This window comes from Camelus bactrianus, chromosome 11, assembly GCF_048773025.1.
Source record: "Camelus bactrianus isolate YW-2024 breed Bactrian camel chromosome 11, ASM4877302v1, whole genome shotgun sequence".
In the NCBI taxonomy this organism is placed as follows: Eukaryota; Metazoa; Chordata; class Mammalia; order Artiodactyla; family Camelidae; genus Camelus; species Camelus bactrianus.
Window position 1 is genome coordinate 73,768,570 of NC_133549.1, and position 26,516 is coordinate 73,795,085.

At 37.8% G+C, this 26,516-nt stretch overlaps 1 long non-coding RNA gene and 1 pseudogene across 1 annotated transcript in view; both read left to right on the plus strand.

The window, feature by feature from the left end:
• LOC123619191 (uncharacterized) overlaps positions 1-22,658 on the plus strand; it is a 55,077-nt gene extending 32,419 nt beyond the window's left edge. Inside the window, exon 3 of the long non-coding RNA XR_006727734.2 lies at positions 14,101-22,658. This is a non-coding gene — a long non-coding RNA (uncharacterized LOC123619191). The remainder of the gene's footprint in view (positions 1-14,100) is intronic.
• LOC105075406 (arginine-fifty homeobox-like) lies at positions 12,030-13,024 on the plus strand (annotated as a pseudogene).
• Positions 22,659-26,516: the final 3,858 nt, after the last annotated feature.

Below are 26,516 nucleotides of genomic sequence, written 5' to 3' on the forward strand. Positions count from 1 at the left end.
ACATTTGTTGTAAAGCTGGTTTGGTATGCTGAATTTTTTTTAGCTTTTGTTAATCTGTGAAGCTTTTGCTTTCTCCATCAAATCTGAATGAGAGCCTTGCTGCATTGAGTATTCTTGGTTGTAGGTTTTTCCCTTTCATCACTTTAAATATATCGTGCCACTCCCTTCTGGCCCGGAGAGCTTCTGCTGAAGAATCATCTGAGAACCTTATGGGAGTTCCCTTGTATGTTATTTGTTGCTTTTCTCTTGCTAATTTTAATATTTTCTCCTTATCCTTAATTTTGGTCAGTTTGGTTACCATGCTCCTTGGTGTGTTCCTTTTTAGGCTGATCCTGTGTGGAATTCTCTGTGCTTCCCGGCCTTAGATGACTGTTTCCTTTCCCAAGTTGGGGAAGTTTTTGGTTATTATCTCTCCAAAAATTTTCTCAGGTCCTTTCTCTCTCTTTTCCCTTTCGGGGTCCCCAATAATGCAAATATTAGTGCACTTCATATTGTCCCAAAGTTCTCTTAAACTATCCTCATTTCTATTTATTCTTTTTTTTTTTTTTTTTTCTGTTCTGCAGTAGTGATTTCCACTAATCTATCTCCTAGGTCATTGACCCATTCTTCTGCCTCATTTAGTCTGTTCTTGGTTCCTTCTAGTGGTAATCATTTCAGTGATTTTATTTTTCAACTCTGAGTATTCTTTATATTTTCCAACTCCTTGCTTAAAAGCTTCACTCTGTACATCTATACTCCTCTGAACATCTTGGCCATCATTACTTTAAACTCTTTCTCAGATGAACTGCCTATCTCCTCACCACTTCTTTCTTCTGGGATTTTATCTTTTGCCTTGGCCTGGGAGATATTTCTTTGCTGCTTCATATTGTCTATCTTTCTTTTTGTATTTTTTAGGTAGGTTAGTTACATTTCTCAACCTTGGAAAGCTGGCCCTCTGTAGGAGATGTCCTATGCGTCCCAGCAGTACACTCTTTTGTCACCCAAGGGCCAGGGTCCAGCTGGTCCCAGTACAGAGTCTGGCCTGTGTTTGTGGATTCCTTCCACAGGCCTTGGGATTGTTGTTTTCTCATTTCTGGTATCTGCCCCCTGGTGGATGAGGCTGGATTAGAGGCTTATGCAGGTTTCCTGGCAGGAGCCGCCGGTGCCTGCCCACTGCTGGGTGAAGCTTGGTCCTGGACCTCTGGTGGGTAGGGCTGTGTCTAGAGGCCTTTGTGGCTTAGGAAGTCTGCTGAACCTTGGTGGGCTATGTTCCCACCAAGTACGTTGTTTGCCCTGAGGCTTCCCTGCAGGTTGTTGGGTGGGGCTAGGTCTTTGTGCTAATGATCCAATCAAGATATCAGCCTCCAGGGAAGCTCATGTAGATTCACACTCCTGGATTGTCAGCTACCAGCTTTCATGCCCCCTGAGTGAGCCGTAGCCATCCCCTGTGTTCCCAGGAGACCTTCCAAATCCAGCAGGCAGGTTTGGCCCACGTTCCTATGAAATCACTGCCTCTGCCCCTGGACCTGGCGCATGCGAGATTCTGTGTACACTTCCCAAGAGAATGAAGTCTGTTTCCCCCAGTCCTGTGGATCTAAGCCCCGCTGGCCTTCAAAACCAGATGTCCTGGGGTCTCCTCCTCCTCCCACTGCCGGCATCCCAGGCTGGGGAGCCTGACATGGGGCATAGAACTCTCAGTCCTATGGGAGGGCCTCTGTGACTTAATTATTCCACTTGTGGGTTGCCCCCCTGGGGTGGGGTGGGTATGGGGCCTGATTATATCGTGAGCACACCCCTCCTACCGTCCTGCTGTGGTTCCCTCTTTGTTTTCAGTTGAAGATCTTTTTTGCTAGGTTTCAGTCTTTTTTTTCAATGGTTGTTTAGCAGTCAGTGTGGTTTCACTGTATTCGGGAGGAGAGACGAGCTCGTGGTCCAACCACTCTGCCATCTTGAACAGAAATCTCCCTTTTCATTTCTTTAGGTCATCTTTAATTTCCTTACTCAGTGCTTTGTAGTTCTCCATGTATAAATCTTTCACCTCCTTGGTTCCTCTTGTTTCTAATGTTAGGAGGAAAGCTTTCCATCTTTCACCATTAATTGTGATGTTTGTGGGGTTTTCATAAATATCCTTTATCAGATTGAGGAAGTTTCTTTCAATTCCAAGATTAATTTTTTTTAATTATGAAAGGGTGTTGATTTTGTCAAATACCTTTTCTGTGTCTATTAAGATGATCAGGATTCTCATGTATTTTGGTGGAAATATGAACTAGTTCAATCATTTTGGAAAATGGTCTGGAAGGTTCTTATAAAAGTTAAAATACATCATGTGATCTATCATTTTTACTCTTTAGGTATTTACCAAGAAAAGTGAAAATGTGTTCACAGAAAGATTTGTACAAGAATGTCCCTAGCAGCTTTGTCCATGGTGGCCCAAAGCTGGATATTGTATAAATCAGGTGTCCATCAATAGAATGATTAATAAACCAGCAGTGTTCTATCCTCAGAGTGGAATAATCATCAATAAAAATAGTGACAGACTGGGAAGGACCAAGTAGAAATTCTCTGGGGGGAAATGGTAATGTTGTTTTGAAAAGTGACTTGTTTTACACAGATACAGGCATTTGTCAAAACTTAAGAACAAACTTTTAAGATTAAGATTATGCACTGTCTTCAAGTCTGGCTAATGGTATGCACAGTGATGTACTTAAGAGAAAGTCTTCTGAAATTTATGTCTAGAATTTATTTTGCAGTGCACCAAAAAATAAAATAGGTTGATGGTTGGGCAGATAAATAGAAAGGGAGGTATTTGTCACATAAATGTCATGTTAGAATTTGGAAATATACACATTCATTATAAATTCCTGCAACTTTGTATATTTTATAATGTTCAAAAATGACCTTTTCACAATGACAACAAAGTGCATGGAAGAGATAAAAAGTAAATTTAAAAGCTCATTCAATACAAAATAAGAAAAAGAGGATAAATAGAAAAAAGCTTCAAGTATATGAAATAAAACCAATGGAAATAGAGATAAACCAGAGATCAATGAAATACAAAATAAACAGAAAAAATTAATAAAACCTTTAAAACTACCAAAATCAATTAAGATAATAAATTACTACAGAAACTTAAAGTACTCTGAACAACTCCATGTTCTTAAATTCAACAACTAAAATTGGCTTTTTCACAGAATTCATTTCACTTATCAAAACAGAAGATGAAAAAGAACATTTGAATTGGACTATACCAGTCAGAAATTGTTTTTAATACAAAATCTTCCCACAAATAACATTCTAGGATCAGATCCTTTTACCAGTGAAACCTACTAAAACCTTTAAGAAATAAACAACAACCTTACACGAACTCTTTTCATGATACAGATAAGGGAATATTCTCTAAATCACTTTGAGGCCAGTGTCACTTTAAAACCAAAGTTGGACACCAGGACTTACCATGCGTTGTTAAGTGAAATTAAAGACAACCTAAATAAGTAGAGAAATATATACCAGAGTTATGGATTGAAAAGCTCAGTACAGTGAAGATGTCAATACTCTTCAAATTGGTGTCTTGACTGAATAAAATCTGAACAGGCTTCTTGTGTGTGGGGGGGGGGAATTGGCAAGTCAACTCAAAGTTATATGGAAACTTCAAAAACTCAGCATTGTCAAGAGAATCTTTAAAAAAAAAAAAAAAGGTGAGGGCTTATACCACCTCTTTCAAGTTTTAATTTTAAGTTTGTTGTAATTAAGTCAGTGTGGTTTTCTTGTAAGCATAGACGTATGGATTAATGTAATGTAATACAAAGCCCAGAAATACACTCATACATGGCTAATTGATTTTGACAGTGTCACCAATGCAATTCAGGAAAAGAAAAGTCTTTTCAATAATCTGAGTCAACTGGTTATCCATTTGGGAAAAAAATAGCTTTGACCATACTTCAAACTATAAACCAAAATTAATTTGAGATACATTTTACATTTAAAATGTAAAAGCTAAAGCAACATACAATGTATAATTAAACAAAAAAGGATATTTTTGTGACATTGGAGTACTCAAGGAATTTTTTTAACAGAACACAAATGCACTAACAATAAAGAAAAGCTGGATAAATTTTACCAAGATTTAAAATTTCTGATCATGGAAATATGCTGTTAATAAAATGAAAAGGCAAGCCATTGACTAGGAGAAACTATTTGCAGTACATGTCTTTATAAGGACATGCATTCAGAGTGTATAATGCACTCTTTGAAATCAGTAAGCCAGTGAAATAGATTAAAACTTAAATACTACTTCATGAAATAAGATACCAACTGCTAATATACATCTGGAAAGGTTCTCAGTGTTATTAGGCAACAGGGAAAAGATAAAACCCCACTGAAAATGTTTCCTGCTTATAGAGTAGCAAAAACGTAAAAGACTGACAATACCAAGTGTTGATGAGCATGTAGAGCATCTGGGGCTCTCACACAGTTCTTCTGAGAATATGAAGTGTTCCCACCACTCTGAAACTTTTGGACAGTTTATTTAGTTAAACGTACGCTTTCACACTGAACCTAGTGAAGCTGTCTATAAAAAATGAAACCATGAAGAGACCATGCATCATTCATAACAGCTTCATAACAGCCTCACACTGGAAAAAACCTAAATGTCCATCAACAGAAGAATGGATCAACCAATGAATGGATAAACAAATTGTGCAGAATACTACAAAATCAAAAGCAGTGAACCCAGATAATACACCAATTTAGACGAACCTCAGAAACTTTATATTAAGCAAAGAAGCCTTACACAAAAACATACAAGCTACAACATTCTGTTTGCATAAAGCTGAAGTACAGGCTAAATAATCTGGTAATAAAAATTGTAACAGTGGTTGCCCTGGGTGGGAGATTAACTGGAAAAGTTAGCAAGGGAACTTTCTGAGGTGGTAAAAACATCTAATTATTGAGCTTGATGCTTCTTACATCAAAACTCTAACTGTATATAGTTAAATATGTTCATTTAATTGCATGTAAATTATACCTTAATTTTGAAAAAGGCAAAAGCAAGAAACAAAGGAAAATATTCATTTAAAAAATACAAAGAGATAACACTTCATACTTAGTAGATTTGCAGATATTAGACCTCACTGAGACACTCTCCTGAGAGCTGGAGCTACTACTACGGACACCTAGGGCCTGGGCCACCACAACCATCCATGCCAGTCCTTATGCTGCCTAGGTCAGTGCATGCCCGTGCCCAGACCCCACTAGCCCTGCTTGCAAGAAAGGAACAACAAAACAATCAGAAAACAGTGAACAAAATGGAAGTAAGTCCATCTCTATCAATTATTTAATGTAAATGGGTTAAATTCTCCAACCTAAATACAGAGAATGACTGAATGGATAAACAACAACAAAGCTATATGCTTCCTTTACAAAACTCACTTTCGCTTACGAGACACACGTAGGGTGAAAGTGAAAGAATATAGAGTTATTCCATGTAAATGTTAATAAAAGGGAGTGGTGTAGCCATAATTATACTGGATAAAATAGAATATGAGTCAAAAACTGTCACAAGAGACAGATGGTCATCATACTGTAAGGGGCCAATTCATCATGAAGGTATAAAAAAAATGTTAAATACATAAGCACCAAATATCTGAATATAAATTTTATCTAAATATAAAGCAAATATTAACAGAACTGGAAGGAGAGATAGGTAGCAATACAGTAATAGCAGAGGACTTCAAATATGTCACTTTCAACAATGCATAGGTCATTCAGACAGAATGAAGGAAAAAAATGGCCTTGAGCAACACTATAGACAAAATGGACCTAACATATACAGAACATCCATGCAACAACATCAGAATATACACTCTTCTCAAGCACACATGGAACATGCTCCAGGATAGATCATATGTTAGGCCACAAAGTAGATGTTAATAAATTTCAAAGGATTGATATCAATGATACGAAACTAGAAATGAATAACATGGGGTAATTGAAAAATTCACAATAGGTTAAATTTGAACAGCACACTCAAACAACCATTGGGTTAAAGAAATCAAAAGGTAAATTTTAAAGGATCTTGTATTGAATGAGAATGGAATACAACATACCAAAACTCATAGGATGCAACAAAAGCAGTTCTAAGAGGAAGGTCTACAATGATAGACACATATTAAGAAAAAAAAAAAACTACTAAAAAACACAACTTTATACCTCAAGGGACTAGAAAAATACAAACTTAAGTCCAAAGTTAGCAGAAGAGGAAATTTATAATAAAGATAGAGAAATGAAATAGATTAGAAAATAGAAAAGAACAAAATTAAAAGTTGATTTTTTTAAAAAAGATAAAAATAAACATTTAACTGAACTAACTAAAAAATAGAATAGTCAAATTATAAACAAAAGAAATTAGATACTACAGAAATACAGGTCATAAGGGATGACAATAAACAAATATATACATTCCAAAAAATTGTAATATTTTGTTGAAATGGATGATGACAAAATGAATAAATTCCTAGAAAACATACAAGCTGCTAACATGGAACATGAAAAAATAGTCCTAATAGGCCAATAAATAAGGAAATTGAATTGGTAAAAGCCCAGGACCAGATGGCTAAAGTGTTGAGTTCCATCAAACGTTTAAGGAATTAACACCAATTCTTTTCAAAGTCTCCCAAAAAACTGACGAGAAGAAACACTTCCAACATCGTGTTATGAGCCCTGCATTACCCTGATACCAAAGCCTTATAAGGACACTACAAGAAAAGAAATTTATAGGCCAATATCCCCAATGAACAAAAATGCAAAAATCTTCAATAAAATACTAGCAGAGCAGATTCAGCAGCACTAGAAGGATCATACCATGATCAAGTGGGATTCATGCTTGCAGTGGATTGATATTTGTAAATAATGTTATATACCATATTAACAGAATTAAGAATAAATTTATTATATTAACAGATGCAGATTAGGCATATAAAGAGTGTACCTCCATAAAGGTTATACGTAACAAGCCTTCAGCAAATATACCTAACTTGAAAAGCTGAAAGCGTTTACTCCAAGATGATGAACAAGATAAGATGTTCATGCTTGCCGCCTTGTTCAATACAGCACTGGAAGTCCTAGCTAGAGAAGTCAGGCAAGAAAAAGGAATAAAAGGCATTCAAATCAGAAAGGAAGAAGAAAAATTGTCTGTTTGCAGATAACATGGTCTTATATGCAGAAAAACAGGGCCCAGGGAAAGGCCAAGGCAGCACGGATCCAGGCTAAGGCCAAAGCCAAGGCAGCACGGATCAAAGCCAAGGCCAAGGCAGCGCAGGCCAGGGCCAAGGGGGCTTGCACCCAGCACAGGGGCAGAGGCAGGCCAAAAGTGTCTGTTCAGGCCAGGACTGCAAGAAGGGGCCGGAAGAGCTGCCCTGAGACTGTGGGGCAGAAGAGGAAAAGGGCTGAGGAGGCAAAGGATCTTCCTCCCCAGAAGAGAAGACGGCTTGGGCCCCGATACCCTAAGGTGTGGCGAAGACCTGGAACAGCAAAGCTACTGAAACTCCAGGCCATCAAGGTGGACAGGCATTCCTCAGACGATGAGGTGCCGCAGCAGGCTCAACGAACGGGTCCTCTGTGGGAACCTTTCCCCTGTAATACGGCTCCAAACATTGCTGCCGCACTCAGCATCCTTCATACAGCTTGTTTGTGGAAACTGAGCCTAATTACCTGCGTGGCTAGTGGCACAGTGTGCAATTCCCATGGATTCCACAACTTCAAGGAGTCCAGGTGCCTCTCCAGGACCCTTTCAGAGACTGGAGGATGTGGGGTGGGGTGGGCAGGTAGCACAATGCACTGTGACTTGTTACTCTTCAGGTTGTATGTCCACTGTTCCACCTATCATGTTTTATACCTTTCAAAAAAAAATCAACTGAAAATGGATTAAAGACTTAAATGTAAGACCTGAACTATAAAACCCCTAGAAGAAAATGGGAAAATTTATTTGATATTGGTTTTGGCTATGATTTTTTTGGTTATGATACTAAACTTTCAGACAAAGAAATCAGAAGTAAAGAAGTGACTACATTAAACTAGAAATATTCTGTACAACAAAAGAAATAATTGAAAAAGGAAAAGGCAGTCTGTGGAATGGGAAAGTATTTGCAAACAATGTATCTGATAAAGGGTTAACATCCAAAATATTATGAACTCAACTCAACAGGAAAACAAAAACAAAACACTTAATCCAGGCAAAAGACCTGAATAGACATTTCTCAAGGAAATATACAAATGGACAACAGATTTGTGAAAAGATGCTCAACATCACTCAGCAATAGGAAAACACACACACAAAACCAGGAGACATCAGCTCATAACCTGTTAGAATGACTTTTATCAAAGACAAAAGATAATGATAATGGTGGAGAAAAGATGTGGAGGAGAAAAGGCGAACTTTGTATACTATTGGTGGAAATGAAAATTAGTAAAGCCATTAGGAAAACACTATAGTTTCTTCAAAACTTTTTTTTAAAAAAAGACTACTATATGATCTGTCACTGTCACTTCTGGGTATTTATCTAAAAGCTGAAGTCAAGATCTTGAAGAGGTGTCTGCACTCCCATATTCACTGCAGCATTACTCACAATAGCCAAGATAGAAACTATCTTAAATTCTCACTCATGAGTGGATAAAGAAATGTGGTATACACATACGATGGAATATTGTGAAGCCTTAAAACACAAGGGAATCCTGCCATTTGCAGCAACTTGAATGAATGGACCTGGAGGGCATGATGCTAAGTGAAATAAGCCAGACACAGAAAGACAAATACTGCACGACCTTAAAATAGTCTAAAATAATCTAAAATAGTCAAACGCTTAAAAAACAAAGAGTTGAATGGTAGTTGCCAGGGAATAAGGGTAGTGAGAAATGAGGAGGTTGAGATGATGGTTAAGGTACCTAGTTTTATGTATGTGAGTTCTAGAGATTATACAACAGTGTTTAAGCTAAGAAGACTATATTGTACACTTCAGATTTGCAAAGAAGTAGATCTTATGATAAGTGTTCTTATCCTTAAAAAAAAAAAGTGCGGTGGAGGGAACTTTGGGAGGTGATGGATGTTTATATACCTGATGGTGGTGATAGTTTCATGGATGTATACTTATCTCCAACCTCACTACATTGTATGCATATATTTTTTTTACATGTCAAAGCTACCTAAGTTAAATGCTTTACATTTTTTAAATGTTTGCAAAAAGTGAACAATGACAAGATTTCTCATGCAGCTCCTCAACACACTCCAACTTAAACATCTCTTAATAGAAGGGCGTCAAATTTTCCATTAAAATATGTTTATTACAACCTACTCAGAGGCCTCCCACCCACAGGACTTGCTGTAAAGCAGCATTTAACAAGCCCCAGCTGAAAACGAAGTTTGGAGAGGCGCCTGCTGGTTTCACAGCACATTATTTTTATTTAAACTAATAATGTTTCCTTCAGTTAAAGCAGGGGCTATTTGAGTACTTGAACACACACATACACTTGCACCTAGCATAATTTTAATCGAATGGATTACATTTAGTCCCTGGTGTAATTAGTCCCACCCCTAATTGATTCTGAATATGTTTTCTTGTGCTCATCTTAATACACATAACTTGAGTTTTTCTGCTCTCTGGGGCAAAAGTACACACTACGTAATTTTTTTAATTTTCTGGAGCCTATTCTCAATTGAAATGATATACTGGTAGCATCTACCTTCTAAGCAGGATTTTTTAAAACTTAAAAAAATACAAAGTCACATTTCAGGCTTCTGTTTTGTTTTCACTGTGTATGAAAGAAATTTATCTTTCAGTGATATGCAACTCATACTTTGTACAGTTAATCACTTTCCCCTTCCACAATCTTGTTAATCAGCTTAGACCTTTTCTGAGCCCAGGTGTCTCTTCACTTATCCTGAAAATAGAGTTAAGAAAGTAGAGCCCAGCTCCAGAGATTCTGTTTCTCTTCCTTAAAAAGGAATATGTATGGTTTTTGCCTTAGGGTTTGCCAGCTGACAAAACTGCACCATACTTTTTATCCACATAAGAGAGGTTACTCCCTGACCAGGATTCCATGTAGTTTGTCATAACCCCTGGATTGACCTCCAATAACAGTTCACCTACAGGGATGTTCATATCATGTCATCATCCTAATTATAAACAATCTGATTTGCGGATGGAATGAAATGTGCTCCAGGAGTTGCTGAGAAGAGTTTGTATACATGTGCAAAGTAAACAGGCAAATTGAGGCTTTCTGTATTTGAAGTAGTATTTGAAATAACATATAACATGTCCATCCACAATAAGGAAGAAACCAGAGTAATGGAACATAACAGAGAACAAACTGTTTCTGAATGAGAAATCTAGGGAGGCCTGAATCAAAGTCATACTGGGAAAAGAATTATGACAGTTGCAAAGGTACCTGTTAACACCTCTACTACCACTTGAAATTCAACTGCTACTGACATCATTTTTTCAAGGTCTTAAATATTCAATAAAGAGCTGAAATAGGAAGGTATTTAAGAAATGGGTGGGCCATCTTGGGCCTTAATAAGCCTTGTTCTTCCGGGAGTTGCCCAGATGGCCAGCAGCCTCTGTGGAACCCAGGTGACTCTCCCAATATGGATTTGATCAGCACTTGTAGTGGTAATGTCCTATCAGATTCTGTGCTCTGTTCTTCCAGAATCCAGATGTCATATTTCTTTTCCTGGGTTTATGAAAGTTTAAATTACAACTGTGATTGCAAGGACAGATTGTCACCAAAGAGCTTATTTTTCAGTGATAAGATTGGTCACAAAATTGAGGGAGCCTTTGACATTGGACCCTTGGATGAAAAATTGACAGTCAAGATTCCCATCAATGGGAAAGCAAAATCTTGAAGTTGGTATTCTAGGTACAGAGCATAGTACGTGATTATCAACATTTTATTCTCAAATTTATAAAAATATAAGCTTAATTTCAATAAGCCTTTTTTTGGTATTTTCTTTTTTTTTCTTCCTAAATTCACTTATTAGTCCAAAATTAGTAGTTTTGGAAATTACATAGGATTTTTATAAATATACAACCATTTTTCCTTTTTTTTCTTAATCTTTGTTTTTCTTTTACTTGCCTTATTGTATTGACGAGGACTGCTGTTGCAATGTTGAATAAAAGGGGCAAGAACAGATATATTTCCCTTCTTCCAATCCTAAGTGAAAAGGATTTAATAGTAAATCATTAAGTATATTAGCTGTTAGATTTTCAGAGATGTCTTTTATCAAATGGTGGAATTCTCTTCTGTTTCTGGTTTGCTGAGAGTTTTTATTAAGTGTTCAATTTTGTCAGATTTTTTTCCTCTTTTGTTATTGTGGTGAAATACTGCTGGAATAAACTCCAGTTAGTCATGGTACCATTTTTTTTTTCATTCTATTTCCTGCTATTTTATTAAGTATTATTTATATTCATGAGGAATATTTATTAATCTTTTTCTTTTCTCTTATTTGTCAGATTTTTAACTGGCTTTATGCTGGCCTCATTAAAACAAGTTGGAAAGGTCTCCATTTCTTGAAAGAATTTGTGTAGACCTTAATATTTCTGATTTAAATATTTGGTAGAATTCAACAGTGAAGTAATCAAGGCTTAAAGTTTCTTTTTGGGAAAGATATGTAATTACAAACTCAATATTTTAATAAATATGGCTCTATTAGATTTTTTCTTCCTGCATCACTTTTGACAAGTTATGTTTCAAAAGGCATTTGTTCATTTCATGAGTTGTTGAGGTATTTTCTTAATTTAAACTTTGTTACATTTTCCTTTCATTGATGGCCTTTCTTTTTGCTTCCCTTTTCCTTTCCATGTACCTTTATGGACTGTTAGTGGTTGGTGTGAATACCTAGTTCATTGATAGTTACCCTTCCTAATATACATATATCACACCCTGTGTGCAATTCAGCATGGCATTAGGTATATCCATAAAGTGAAAACAGATTCACTTTAGATTAGAATAGATTGAAGGTTTCCACATAGCATAAAAAGGAGGGAACTCTAATTCGACAAGATACATGCACCCCAGTGTTCATAGCAGCACTATTTACAATAGCCAAGACATGGAAGCAACCTAAATGTCTATTGACAGATGACTGGATAAAGAAAAGGTGGTATATTTATATAATGGAATACTACTCAGCCATAAAAAAGAATAAAATAATGCCATTTGCAGCAACATGGATGGACCTGGAGAATGTCATCCTAAGTGAAGTAAGCCAGAAAGAAAAAGAAAAATACCATATGATATCACTCATGTGTGGAATCTAAAAGAAAAAAAAGGACACTATGAACTCATCTACAAAAGACACTAGAGGAATTGCATTTCCAGAGAAACTCATCAAACAGGCCCTCCAAGGGAATTTATGACAGATGTCAGCACCCTTGATGAACAAAATGGCCCAAGAGAACCTCCAGGCAGATCCTTTTAGCTATGTGGATGATTCCAGCATGAATTCCCAGGATGATTCACAGAAACCTGCTGTTCAAAATGAGGAAGCAGCCGCAGCAACAATCACTGAAGCCACCAAACCAGATCCTTTCAGCCAAGAATGTGCCAACAGCATCAAGTCCTCATTTTTTTCCCTCCCCAGTTTCAGATTTCTGTAGTTCCCTCTCACCTCAGCCTTTAGGCCCCTTCAATTGGACAGGGGACTCTGTCCTACAAGTGATGTCCAAATCCAAGATCCCCAATTGGAGAAGCTAGTGGCCTCAGTTCCTGGTTTGTACTCTGATGCCTATGACATAGCCAAAATCATGGAAATGTACAGTTCCTGATGAAGATGAGATAGCCAGCTCTTCCTTCCACTCTCTGTATCAGTCTCTCTCACCAACAAGGCCAAGTTAGAATAGAGTTCCTCTCTTAGCATCTTTTCTGGTCCAGCTGTAGGTTTATCTCCTTGGCAAACCTGGTTCAGTATGACAAGCTGGAGCCTTTGCAGCCTACAGCCTAAGAGAGCCTAGAATTCCAGAACCCCTCCAGTAGTATGGACTTTGGATTTCTCTGATCAAAGCACTAATGAACGTCAGATAGTATAGAAAAAGGATCTTGCACCTTGTACATGCCTCTTCCCTTTATTTGACTCAGTGTCGCTTTGATTTCCACGGAAATGTTATAAAAACTAGAGTTTTCTCCAAGTATAGCTCAGTATTACCCAATCAGCCTCACAACTCTCCCTGGAAAAGGTCTTTCTGGTCCCTTAGATAGCCAATGAGGCACCAAAATTCCCTCTTCCCAAAACTATCCTTGACTTTTTAAAAGAAGGCTAGCAGCCTTTCAGGTTTATTCACTTTTAATGGGAGCAGGTTATAAACTCATATTTTATTTTCAACCTTTAAGTCCAGGATTTTCTAAAGGGTATTTTCAGCCAAAATTTAAGGGGAAATCACCGTCACTATTAGTTTTAATATAGTATAAGTGTTTATGTAGTAAGAAATGTAAGAACTGGCAAAGGAAGAGGTAAAACAGATTTTTGAAGGTGAGATGATCATCAAAGAAAACCAGCAGTCAAACTTCTAGAATCACACAGATAAGCACATTTGCCAGCTACATGATTAGCCTATAAAACTAACAGCATTTCTCAAAACCAATACTAAAGAAACATAATAAAATAAGTACCTCTTGATGAAAAATATAAAATATCTAGGAGTTAACTAAGAAAAGTAAGACCTCTGTACAGGAAACTTCAAAACTTAAATAAAGTTTGGTTGGTCATTAAAAACAAACAAACAAACAAATAATCTTATGGTTACCAGGGAAAGGGAGTGGGAAGGGATACATTTGGGAGTTTGAGATGTACAAATGTCAGCCACTATATATAAAAATAAATTTAAAAAAGGAAGCTTCTGCTGTATAGCACAGGGAACTATGCTCAATATCTTATAGTAACCTTTAATGGAAAAAAATATGAAAACAAATATATGTATGTATATACAAGATTGGGACATTATGCTGTACACCAGAAATTGATACATTGTAGTTGACTGTACTTCAATTAAAAAGAAAAGCATAGACTCACAGCACAGATTTGAATACGTATCAAGTGAAGCCTTCCTAATAATTTTACCTTTTTCTCTAAAACAGGCTCATTGCCAAGAAGATTCTGATTTAGGATTGTTTTGAAGCTGAGGCAGAAGGACACTCTCCGGGCATTATTTCACAGAACTCCTACTCTGGGCGAACTAGCAGAGGGTGACTGACCAGAGGACTCAGCATTCGAAAAGAGTGACATCAGCATCCTGGTGGCATAAATCATTTCCTTTTCCTCTCCTTTTTTAAAACAAGTAATTAGACATCCATAGCCAAACCAAACTGCCTCTGCACATCGCACCAAGGGATCCTGGAGGTTTCCAGTGCACCTATGCATCCAAAAATAAACAGAACCTCAGAAAGGGCTGCAGATCCAAAGAAGCTGTCAGATCTGCCCTACTCCTGCTCATCAGGCAGTTGGGGAAAAAAGAATGTAACCTAAAAAGGAATCCCCTTTAGGCTATCGGTGGATTTCTTAGCAGAAATTCTAGGTCAGGGGAGAGTGGGATGATGTATTGAAAATGAACATTTATAGCCAAGAATACTTTATCTGGTAAAGTTATCCTTCAGCTATGAAGGAAAAATAAAGGCTTTCCCAGGCAAAAGCTGAGGGAGTTCACCAGCACTAGACCTGCCTTGCAAGAAATTCTGAAAGAACTTCTTGAAGCTGAAAAAAATATACTAATTAATGACTTGGAAACATATGAAAGTACACAACACTCTGGTAAAGGTGAACGATAGATAGAATTAGAAAACTTATTCTATCTGAAAATGGTGTCTTAAGTTAACTATAGTATAAAGGTTAAAGAAAAAAGTGTTAACAACTACAGCTACTATAATTGTTAACAAATATACAGCATAAAAAGAGGTAAATTTTGACATCAGAAGTATAAATGGGGAGGAGTAAAAGGGTGGAGACTTTATAGGCAAATGAAGATAAGTTGCTATCAGCATAAAATGGGCTGTTATCTATGTTTTATATAATCCTCATGGTAACCAAAAGCAAAAATTAAAGAACAGATTCACAAAACACAGAAAACAAGGGAGGCAGAGCATACCACCGTAGAAAACCACCAATGTACAAATGTAGGCAGAAGGAGATGGGAAAAGAAGCAAGAGAGATATGAAACAACCAGAAGATAAATAAGGTGGCAGTAGTAAGTCCTTACATATTAAAATCACTCTAAATGTAAATGGACTGAATTCAACCAAAAGGCACAGACTGACTAGACGGATGAGAAAGAAGGGAGAAACAGACAATAATACAATACTAGTAGGGGACTTCTGTAGTCCACTGTCAGCAATGGGTAGATCATCCAGACAGAAAATTAACAAGAAAACATTGGAATTGAACCACACTTTAGACATAGCAGATGTATATAGAATATTCCATCAACAGCATCAAAATACATCGTTTTCAATTGTGCATGGAACATTCTCCGAGTTGATCATGATAGGACAGGACATAAAACAAATCTTAGCAATAAGAAGATTTAAATTACACCAACTATCTTTTCTGACCACAGTGGTTTGAAGCTATAAATCAACAAGAGGAAAGCTGGAAAATCTGCAAAATATGTGGAAAGTAAACAACACCTTTCTGAACAAACTAATCAAAGAAGAAACCAAAAGGGAAATAAACTGTCTCCAAACAAATGAAAATGGAAACACACACTGAATCATAGAGGATGCTGCAAAATCAGCTCTGAAAGTTTATAGAGATAGTTAACAAATATTAAGCAATTAGATTAAAATAAACAACCTAATTTTACACCTCAAAGAATTAGAAAAAGAACAAAGTAAGCTCAAAGTTAACAGAAAGAAGGAAATAATAAAGACCAGAGCAAAAGTAAATAAAGACCAGAAGTACAATAGAAAGGATCAACAAAACTAAGAGCTGGTTTTTCAAAAAACAAAATTGACAAACATTTAGCTAGACTAAATAAGAAAAACAGAAGACTCAAGTAAATTGAATTAGAAATGAAAGAGAAGACATTACGACTGATACTGTAACAACACATAGGATAAGAGACTGTGACATATAGCATAAGAGACTGAACGATTACATGGCAACAAATTAGATAACCTCAAAGAAATGGATAAATTCCTAGAAACACAAAACCTACCAAGACTGAATCAGGAAGAAACAAACAATTTTAACAGACCAATAACAAGTAAAGAGATTGAAAGAGTGATTACAAACCCCCAACACAGAAAACCCGGAAGGATGGCTTCACTGATTAATTCTACTGAACATTTAACGAAGAATTCATACCAGTTCTTCTCAAACTCTGCCAAATAATTGAAGAGAAAGAAGTAATTCCAAACACATTCTACCAGGCCAGCATTATCCTGACACCAAAGCCAGATGAAAACAATACAGGAAAAGAAAATACAGACCAATATGCCTGATGAATATAGATGCAAAAAAAATGTTAGTAAACCAAATTTAAGAGCACATTAAAAGGATTATACACCTGACTAAGTGGGATTTATCCCTGGGATGCAAGGCTGGTTTAACATATGCAGATCAGTAAATATAATACATCACATTGGTAGAATGAAAGGTAAAAATTACATGATTGTCACAATAGATGAAGAAAAAGCATTTGACAGAATATAACATCCTTTCATGATAAAAACCTTTACAAGGTCTATGGGATGCAGCAAAACAGTTCTAAGAGGGAAGTTCACAGTGATACAGGCCTTTCTCAAGAAACAAGAAAGATCTCAAATAAATTCGGCCTAACCTACCACCTACAAGAATTAGAAAAAAAAAGAACAAAGTCAGCAGAAGGAAAGAAAAGATTGGGGGAAATAAATAAAATAGAGGACAAAAAAACAATAGAAAATATCAATAAACCCAAAAGCTGTTTTTTTTTTTTTTTAAGATAAGTAAAATTGACAAATTTCTAGCCAGGCTCACCAAGAAGAGAGAACCCAAATAAACAAGATAATAAATGGAAGAGGAGAAAGAACAACCAATACAACAAATATTAAAAATCATCATACTATAAACAGTTACATACCAACAAATTGGACAACCTAGAAAACGTAGATAAGTTTCTAGAAACATACAGCCTGCCAAAAGTGAGTCAAGAAGAAGCAGAATTTGAACAGACCAATCACTATAAGTGAAATAGAATCTGTAATTAAAACAAAACAAAACTCCATGGAAACAAAAGTGCAGGACTGAATGGCTTCACTAGGGAATTTTACCAAATATACAAAGAAGAGCTTATACGTATCTTCCTCAGACTATGCCAAAAGATTGAAGAAGAGGGAATACTCCCAAAGTCTTCTATGAAGCCACTATCACCCTGATACTAAAACCAGACAAACTACAAAAAAATTAAAGGCCAGTATCTTTGCTAGTAATTTTGTTAAGGGTTTTTGCATCTATATATTCATCAAACAGAATGCAACAATACATAAAAAGGATTATACACCATGATCAAACTGGATTTATTCCAGGGTCACAAGGATGGTTTAACATACAGAAAAATCAATGTGAGGGGGTGGGAAGGGATAAGTCTGGAAGTCTGAGATTTGCAAGTGTTAGCCACTATATATAAAAATAGATTTTAAAAACCAAGATTTCTTCTATGTATTACAGAGAATTATATTCAATATCTTATAATAACCGTTAATGAAAAAGAATATGAAAATGAATGTATGTATGGATATGCATGACTAGGACATTGTGCTGTACACCAGAAACTGACACATTGTAACTGACTACACTTCAATTAAAAAAAAAAAAAGCATTGAAAAAATACCAATGTGCTACACCACATCAACAAAAGACAAAAACCATATGATCATCTCAATAGATACAGAAAATGCTTTTGATAAAATGCAACATCCATTCATGATAAAAATGCTCTAAAAAGTGGGTATAGAGGGAACATATCTCAACATGATAAAAGCAATTTACAACAAACCCACAACCAACAAAATACTCAACAGTAAAAAGCTGGAAGCCTTTTCTCTCAATTCAGGAAGACAAGGATGCCAATTCTCACCACTTCTAGTCAACATAGTATTGCAAGTCCTAGCCACAGCAATCAGACAAGAAATAAAAGATACCCAAATTGGAAGGGAAGAGCTAAAACTGTCACTATTTTCAGATGACATGGTAGTGTATAGAGAATACTTGACTCCACACAAAAACTATTAGAATAAATAAATTAAGCAAGGTAGTGGGATACAAGACTAATATACAGAAATCTGTTGCATTTCTTTACAGTAACAATGAAATATCAGAAAAAGAAAGAAAAAAAATCCCTTTTAAAATCACATCCAAAAAAGAAAAAATACCTAGGAATAAACTTAACCAAAGAGGTGAAAAGACATATACACTGACAACTATAAAACATTGATAAAGGAAATTGATGATTCATAGAAAAGGAAAGATACCCCATGCTCTTGGATTGGAAGAATTAATATTTTCAAAATGGCCATACGTAACCAAAGCAATAAATTTAATGCAATCCTTCTCAAAATACCCATGACATTTTTCATAGCACTGGAACAAATAATCCTAAAATTTATATAGAACTACAACAGACCCAGAATCGCCAAAGCAATCTTCAGGAAAAAGAACAAAGCCAGAGGCATAACCCAGCCACACTTCAGACAATACTACAAAGCTAGAGTAATCAAAACAGTGTAGTATTGGCAGAAAAACAGACATAGATCAATGGGACAGAATAGAGAGCTTAGAAATAAACCCATACACCTATGGTCAATTAATCTAGGACAAAGAAGTCAAGAATATAAATAGAGAAGAAACAGTCTTTTCAAGTGGTGGTGGGAAAGCTGGACAGCTGCATGTAAACCAGTGAAATTAGAACACTCCCTTACAGCATATAAAAGAATAATCTCAAAATCATTTTAAGACCTAAATGTAAGACATGACACCATGCAATTTCTAGAAGAGAACATAGGCAAAACATTCTCTGACGTAAATTGTACCAATATTTTCTTAGGTCTCCCAAGGTAAAATAAACAAAAGCAAAAATAAACAAATGGGACTTAAAAGCTTTTGCACAGAAAAGGAAACCATCAACAAAATGAAAATACAAGCAACAGTAATGGGAGAAGATATTTGCAAATGATGTGACTGACAAGGGGTTAATATTCCAAATAGACAATTCTTCATACAAATCAATATAAAAAATGAACTCAATCAAAAATGAGCAGAAAACCAAAATAGACATTTCTCTAAAGACATACAGGCACATGCAGAGATGCTCAATATTGCTAATTATTAGAGAAATGCAAATCAAAAACCACAATGAGATGTCACCTCATACTGGTTAGAATGGCTAACATCAAAAAGTCTACAAAGAATGAATGCTGGAGAGGGTGTGGAGAAAAGGGAACCCTCTTACACTATTGGTAGGAATGTAAATTAGTGCAGCTACCACAGAAAACAGTACAGAGGTTCCTTTAAAAACTAAAAATAGAACTACCATATGATCCAGCAATTCCACTCCTGGGTATATATCCAGAAAAAAATTGAAAACATCAATTTGAAAATATACATGCACCTAAAAGTTCAGGGCAGCACTATTTACAATAGCCAAGACATGGAAACGACCCAAGTGCCCATCAACAGATGATTTAAGAGGTGGCGCAAGCGCACACAACACGCACGCACGCGCGCACACACACACACACACAGTGGACTATTACTCAGCCATAAACAAGAATAAAATATTGCCATTTGCAGCAACATGGATAGACCTAGGCAATACTATACTAAGTGAAGTAAGTCAGAGAAAGACAAATATGATACCACTTATATGTGGAATCTAAAAAATATAAATGAATCCATATACAAAACAGAAACAGACTTACAGTCATAGAAAACAAACTTGTGGTTAGCAAAGGGGGAAGGGAGGGAGGGTGAAGATAAATTAGGAGTAAAGGATTAACAGACACAAACTACCATACATAAAATAGATAAGCAACAGTATTTACTGTATTAGGGAACTATATTGAATATATTGTAATAACCTACAATGGAAAATAATCTGAAAAATATATATGTATAACTGAATCACTTTGCTGTACACCTGAAACAATATTGTAAATCAACTATACTTCAACTAAAAATAATCAAAAACCCCTGAACAGATTGCATATAGAAGAAACACACCTCAGCATAATAACGGCCGTACATAAACCCTTAGCTAAGACCTTACTCAGTGGTGAAAAATTAAATGATTTTCCTCTAAGATTCTTGTTAAGACTAGGATGCCCACTCTCAGCATTCTTATTCAATATAGTACTGGAAGTCCTAGCTAGAGCAATTAGGCAGGACAGAAAAATAAAACGTACCCAAATAAAAAAAAATAAATTGTCACTATTTGCAGATGATATAATTTTCTACATAGAGAATCCCAAAGACTCAACCAAAAACTGTTGGAAATAATAAAATCAGTAATGTTGAAGGATTAAAAAAATCAACATATAGAAATCACTTGCATTTCTGTACACTAATAATGAAATTATCTGAAAAATAAATAAAAGGAAACTACACCATTTCAATAGCATTAAAATCAATAAAATGCCTAAGGAAAAATTTTAGCCACTGAAGTGAAAGATCTGTATGATGAAAAGTACAAGACCGTTAAATCAAAGAGGTAGAAACAAGTGGAAAGACAGTTGATGTTCATGGATTGAATATTAAAAATATTAAATATTAAAATTTAAATTAAAATATAAAAATATAAAAAAATTAAAAGTATTCATAATACCATCTATAGATTTAGTGTAATCTCTATCAAAATTCCAAAGGCATTCTTCACAGAAGTAGAAAAAACAATCCCAAAATTTGTATAGACCCACAAAAGCCCCTGATTAGTCAAAGCAATCCTGAGAAAGAACAACAAAGTTGGAGGTTTCAAACTACACAAAGCTATAGTAGTAAAAACAGTATGGTATGAATAAACAGACACGTGGACCAGTGGAACAGAATAGAGAGCCCAGAATGAAACCCTCCATACACGGTCAATAATATTTGACAAGGGAGCCAAGAACACCTAATGGAGAAAGGATGGTCTTTTCAATCAACGGTGTTGGGAAAACTGGATAAACACATGCAGAACAATTAAACTGGACCCCTATCTTACAACACTCACAAAAATTAACTAGAAATCATAAGATTTAAACATACCTGATACCGTAAAACTCCAAGAAGAAAACAGGGTGGATGTTATTCAACATTGGTCTTGGCAGTGATTTTTTTTAATATGACACCCAGAAGCACAAACAGCAGCAGCAATATACAACCAGTGGGACTATGTCAAACTTAACGTCTGCACAGCGAAGGAAACAATTAACAAAATGAATGGTAACCTAGAGAATGGGAGAAAAGTTTTTTGCAAACCATATAACTCATATAAGGAGTTAATATCCAAAATATATAAAGAACTCGTACAATAAACAAAAAACCAACCTGATTTAAACGTAGGCAGAGGGACTAAAGAGATATTTTCCCAAAGAAAACATCCAAATGGTTAACAGGCACGCGAAAAGATGTTCAGTGTAACATCTTTTGATTTATATCAAAACCACGATAAGCTATCACCTCACCTTTTAGAATGGGTGTCATTAAGATGATAAGGGATAACAAGTGTTGGCAAGGGTGGAAAGGGAACCTGTGTACACTATTCTGGGATTGCAAGTCGGCTCAGTGACTATGGAAATCAATATGCAGGTTCCTCAAAAACTGAAAACCACATCTTGCATATGCTCTAGCAATCCCCCTTCTGGGTACATACCAAAAGGAAATGAAAACAGGATTTTGAAGAGTTATATGCACTCCTGTGTTCATTGGAGCATTATTCTCATTAGCTCAGATATAGAAACAACCTGAGTGCCCATCAGCAAATGAATGGATAAAGAGATGAGTTACACATACACGTACAATGGGATATTATTCAGCCAGGAGAAAGGTATATCCTGTCATTTGCAACAGTATGGATGGATCTTAAGGACATTAGACTAGGTGAGATAACTCAAAGACAAATACTGTGTGAAACCACTTCTACATGGAATCTAAAAAAAGCCTAACTCATAAAAACTGAGTAAAATGATTACTAGAGGAGATGGATGGGGGGTTAGAACACGTGTTTTAAGTGTTCAAACTTGCAATAAGTAGTAAATAAGTTCTAGAGGTCAAACACATAGTATAGTGAATACAGACAACAATATTCTATTGTAATCAAACATGCTAAGCAAAGAGAACTTAATATTGCATCCTCTAAAAGGGAATTATGTATCAGGATAGAAGTAGTAATTATTGCTACAACAGCAATCATATGACAATATATAAATGTATCAAATTAACATGTTGTACACCTTAAATTTACACAATATTTTATGCTAAGTATATTTCAATTAAAAGAAATTGTCATTCCAGAAACTAGAATCCAGGTACACTTGAATTTCTCTTTCATTGTGTCTCAGGGTCACTAACGACACAATGTGGGCTAGCAATTTTGACTCAGTATCTTATTTCATGTATTTTGCTAAGAAGTTTTTGCATGTTACATCATACAATGTGAAGAATTAAATAAAAAATGGTAAGTTTGTCTATATCTTCTACCAACGGAGGAAAACTTGTTTTGGGACATTCATTGATGGGGGAAGGGTCTTGGACTGGATCTTCACCTCACAGCAGAAAATTAAATGACACATGGGCACAACAGAATGTAAGCAATAGGGTCAACGTGACCGTGGTATGCTGTCACTGATCACTGTAATCACAACTACAGAATAATGAACCATATAGTATGGAGGACTCTGCATTAAAATAGTACCCATATTCCTAGCTTTTAGGCCAGAATTCCTTTTTTTTTTTTATCTTTTATTGTACTACTAAGTTTTTCAAATGGCTTTGACACAGCAAAGTTTACAGGCCAATCATTATGAATGGAATAATCAATGTTAAAAAGAAAATTTAATGTAGCTGGTGATCAAAAAGACAGCTGGGAAGAAAATAATTATTCTAGGAGACACTGTATTTGTACCACCAACAAATAAAGCAACTTACTAGAGGAAGGTCTTGAGATTAGGGTTTTTTTTTTTAAATGTTATCATTCCCAATAAATCATAGGTTACAGGGACTTCAATTGAGGGCATGCTGGGGAGAAATATTTCTTTCTCTTGATCCTCCCCTTCTGGGTATCCGAGGCAGCACATACTCAAATCCTAGTAATGAATTGGGAACACTCGGCGTTAGGTGGCCAAGTGACTGTAGACCCATTTGCATCAATGGTCAGGAAAGAAGGTCCATGAAACAATGAAGGATTAGGCTGGTTGGGCATGTTGTTTATTCCTTTATTCCTTCACCTCTGAAGTACCACCCTGTGCTGAAGACTGCCTCCCCGGCAAGGTTTGAAGTAAGTCATTAAGGAAACGGAAGTTACATTTGTTCATCAGCATCTTGGGCCTGAGACCCTAGGGGCCCACACAGACCCTGCCCCAAATCCCCCCTCCCCAACCCCTTGGGATGACGTAATCATCTAGGGTCGTTGGCCTTGTCCCCGGTTGGGGGTGGGGACACAATTGCCCCTGGTTGAGAACTGTTGCTCTCCATAAGCTATGAAGACAGTGGTTTGGCGGTATATAAATTACGAAATGCATTCATAGGTATAATCACAACAGAGTCTCTGAAAGACTCATTTGTACCCAAGAACCTATGACCTTGCTTCAACTGGCTTGCCAGGCCCTGTGTTCTTAACCTCTGTTCTCCATGGATAGAGAAGAAACAGCTTGATCAGGAGAACTCCTTTCCTGGTACTGTATTGAAAGTAAAAGGTTGACTCTAGACCCAGGTGTTTTTCATCTGGTCTTGTTGGCTGCCTATATCTGAAACTGTCCATAAGAGATGGGCTTGTAGACATACCAAGCAGACAGACACATGCGCTGAAGGCATGAATTTCAACCCATGTCTGAACCAGGAAAGGGATCTGACCCAGAGAAGGTGATTTTTCATTTGGACCACAGCTATTAGCAGACAGGGGGAAGGTTTTAAGGAATGCCTGTATTCCCACGGATTTGGGGTGTATGGGTAGGAAAGGGGAGGCAGATCACTAATGGCTTTCCCTAGGATTCATAAGGTGGGTAATATTAAGACATCAACTCCTAGGAAAGAAAAAGGCAAAAGAGGTAATGGACAGTGTGTGAGAGCCCGCCATTCTAACCAACCAACGTAGGAGCCAGTCCTAGCCAGGTGTGGACAGTTACCCTGAATTTACACCTAGTTTGCAAGGACCAGGTGAATGGTAGAGATAACCTCCCTGAGGTTAGGCCGAACAGACTTTGTCCTCTGCCTGACAGATCGGGGGGAAACAGCTGGTTTTAGAACTAAGAGCTCAGCACCCAGAGCAGAGCAGCAGTGGGTCACTGGATGCCCTGGCAGAAGGTCCCAGTGCTAGATTTGCCCTGACTGTTCCATAGGACTGAAGCAACCTACTATTGTTGGCCGTATCCTGCAGGCCTGCGAGCCTTGTAGTTGCCCAGCCTTGAAGGCAGAGACACCAGTGGCTTATTGGACGGGGGAATCTTGCCGAACCAAAGAGGGTGGGTCCTGGAGCGGCGTCCCACCACGTACAGCAAACAGAACGTGGCAGCAAACTTTACTACTCAGAGAAGGAGGCGGTGGCTACCATTTATAGGGGGAACTGACATCAGGTTGGCTTGTCAGTTCCCAGGGAAACCAGCGGCTGGGGCAGGGGGAAAGCACGCAGGCAGTTACTAATAAAGCCTAATAATTAAGAGGATTGGATAGTCCTGTGAGTGAAGCAGGGACTGGTTGAGCAGGGGATGTGCAGGGAGCAAGAGAACAGCCATCTTGAATGGCCTGACCATACAACCGTCCTCAACAGCTCCCATCATTTTCCTCCCTCCAGTCCTCTCAAGAGCATCCAATCATTTGCTGCTGCAGCTCCTCCTTTCTCCCCCATGTTCTTTTTCCCTTGGGTTCCCTCTGGGGGCTGTGTGGGCCAGTCACCAGGGACCACAGTGGTCCAGCCCACTCAGGCTGTGCAGGGAAGAGAGAAAACTCACCCTCCTTGGACACTTACGAGCCACTCATCAACAGGACACTGTGGGAGGGGGTCCCTCACCACCTCACACTCCTGTCTCACCCTCACACCAAGGAACATTCCCGGAGCACGGTGAGCACACTGGCATGGCAGCACTGCCCTTCCAGGACTCCCCTCAGCCTGACACTCACAATCCTTGGCAACAGTTGCAGGATGTGTGTCAGCCAGGCATACCCCATGCTTTACAGCGGTGGGGTGAGGGACCCCAGGTTGTCATGGCCTGAGGGGAGCCTCAGGAAGGGGCAATCCTGCAGCCTGGACATGATGAGACGCACGTGTAGTGGCAGCAGACACTATCAACAGAAGGGTCATCTCCACTGCACCCTCACTCTGCAGAATCCTCAAGACTCTTAGATGAACTTGTCTCAATCACAGAGATTCAGGAAAAGATGCAACCTTTTCTAAAGGGGGATCCACAGGAAGAAAAGCCTCCAGACAACCAGAAGCACCCCTCTAGGAGGAAGAGATTCAGGCTCTGCTCAACACGCTGCAAAGCTCACCCGCTGCAAAGCTCACCAGGGCCTCATCTTTAGGAGGAGGAAGGAATCATTCTCTGCATCCCCCATTCAAGCCTCTTTCCTGAGATGCAGAGCTAGCGTGATGGAGAGGAGGAGGAGCAAGGAATGCTCATCATGTTCATGAGCAAGGCCATGGACAAGAAGAAGCATCCATCACTTGGAAACCCAAAGCGAGTGTGTTTCATCTCTGTCCGCGGGCAGTGCTTCATTGCCTCAGTGATTGTTGCCAGCTCCACACGGCTTCTGGAGGCACCGTGGGCACCAGGCAGCGGACGCCCTTCCCAATACCTGAATGAACAAAAGCCTGGTCATGGCAAACGTGACCTCCTCCTGAGACAGGCTCGGACCTGGGACCCTTCGCTGCAGTGCTTCCACCTGAACAAATGTCTCCTCCAACAACAGAACACAAAGAAACTATGAGACTAAAACTAACTGCAGGCATGCGCAGTTGGAGAAGTTACAAACAATAAGATACAAAAGGCCACAAATCAACTGCCATTTCTGAGGTGCCAGGAGCAAAAGCAGGGTATGCGCAGGATCCCTGCACACAGCACCACCAAGGGGGTGGGCTGACCACCTAAGCCAGCCCTCTGGCCCGACATACCCATCCGCTCTTACCCTCACCCCATTTAGGGAATCAACCCGCCCTCCTCAGAGAGCGAGCCAGGGCACCTGTTTCTTGTTTTCGCTCCCTTGTGTTGGAATCTGAGTCCCAATAAAGCCTTGCCTGAACTTCTTGTCTGGCTTCTTATCAATTTCTATTGATTAAGGAATCCAAGGACCCAGGTCAGTAACACTCCCTGCCATCACCACCTCCTCGGTTGTCTGC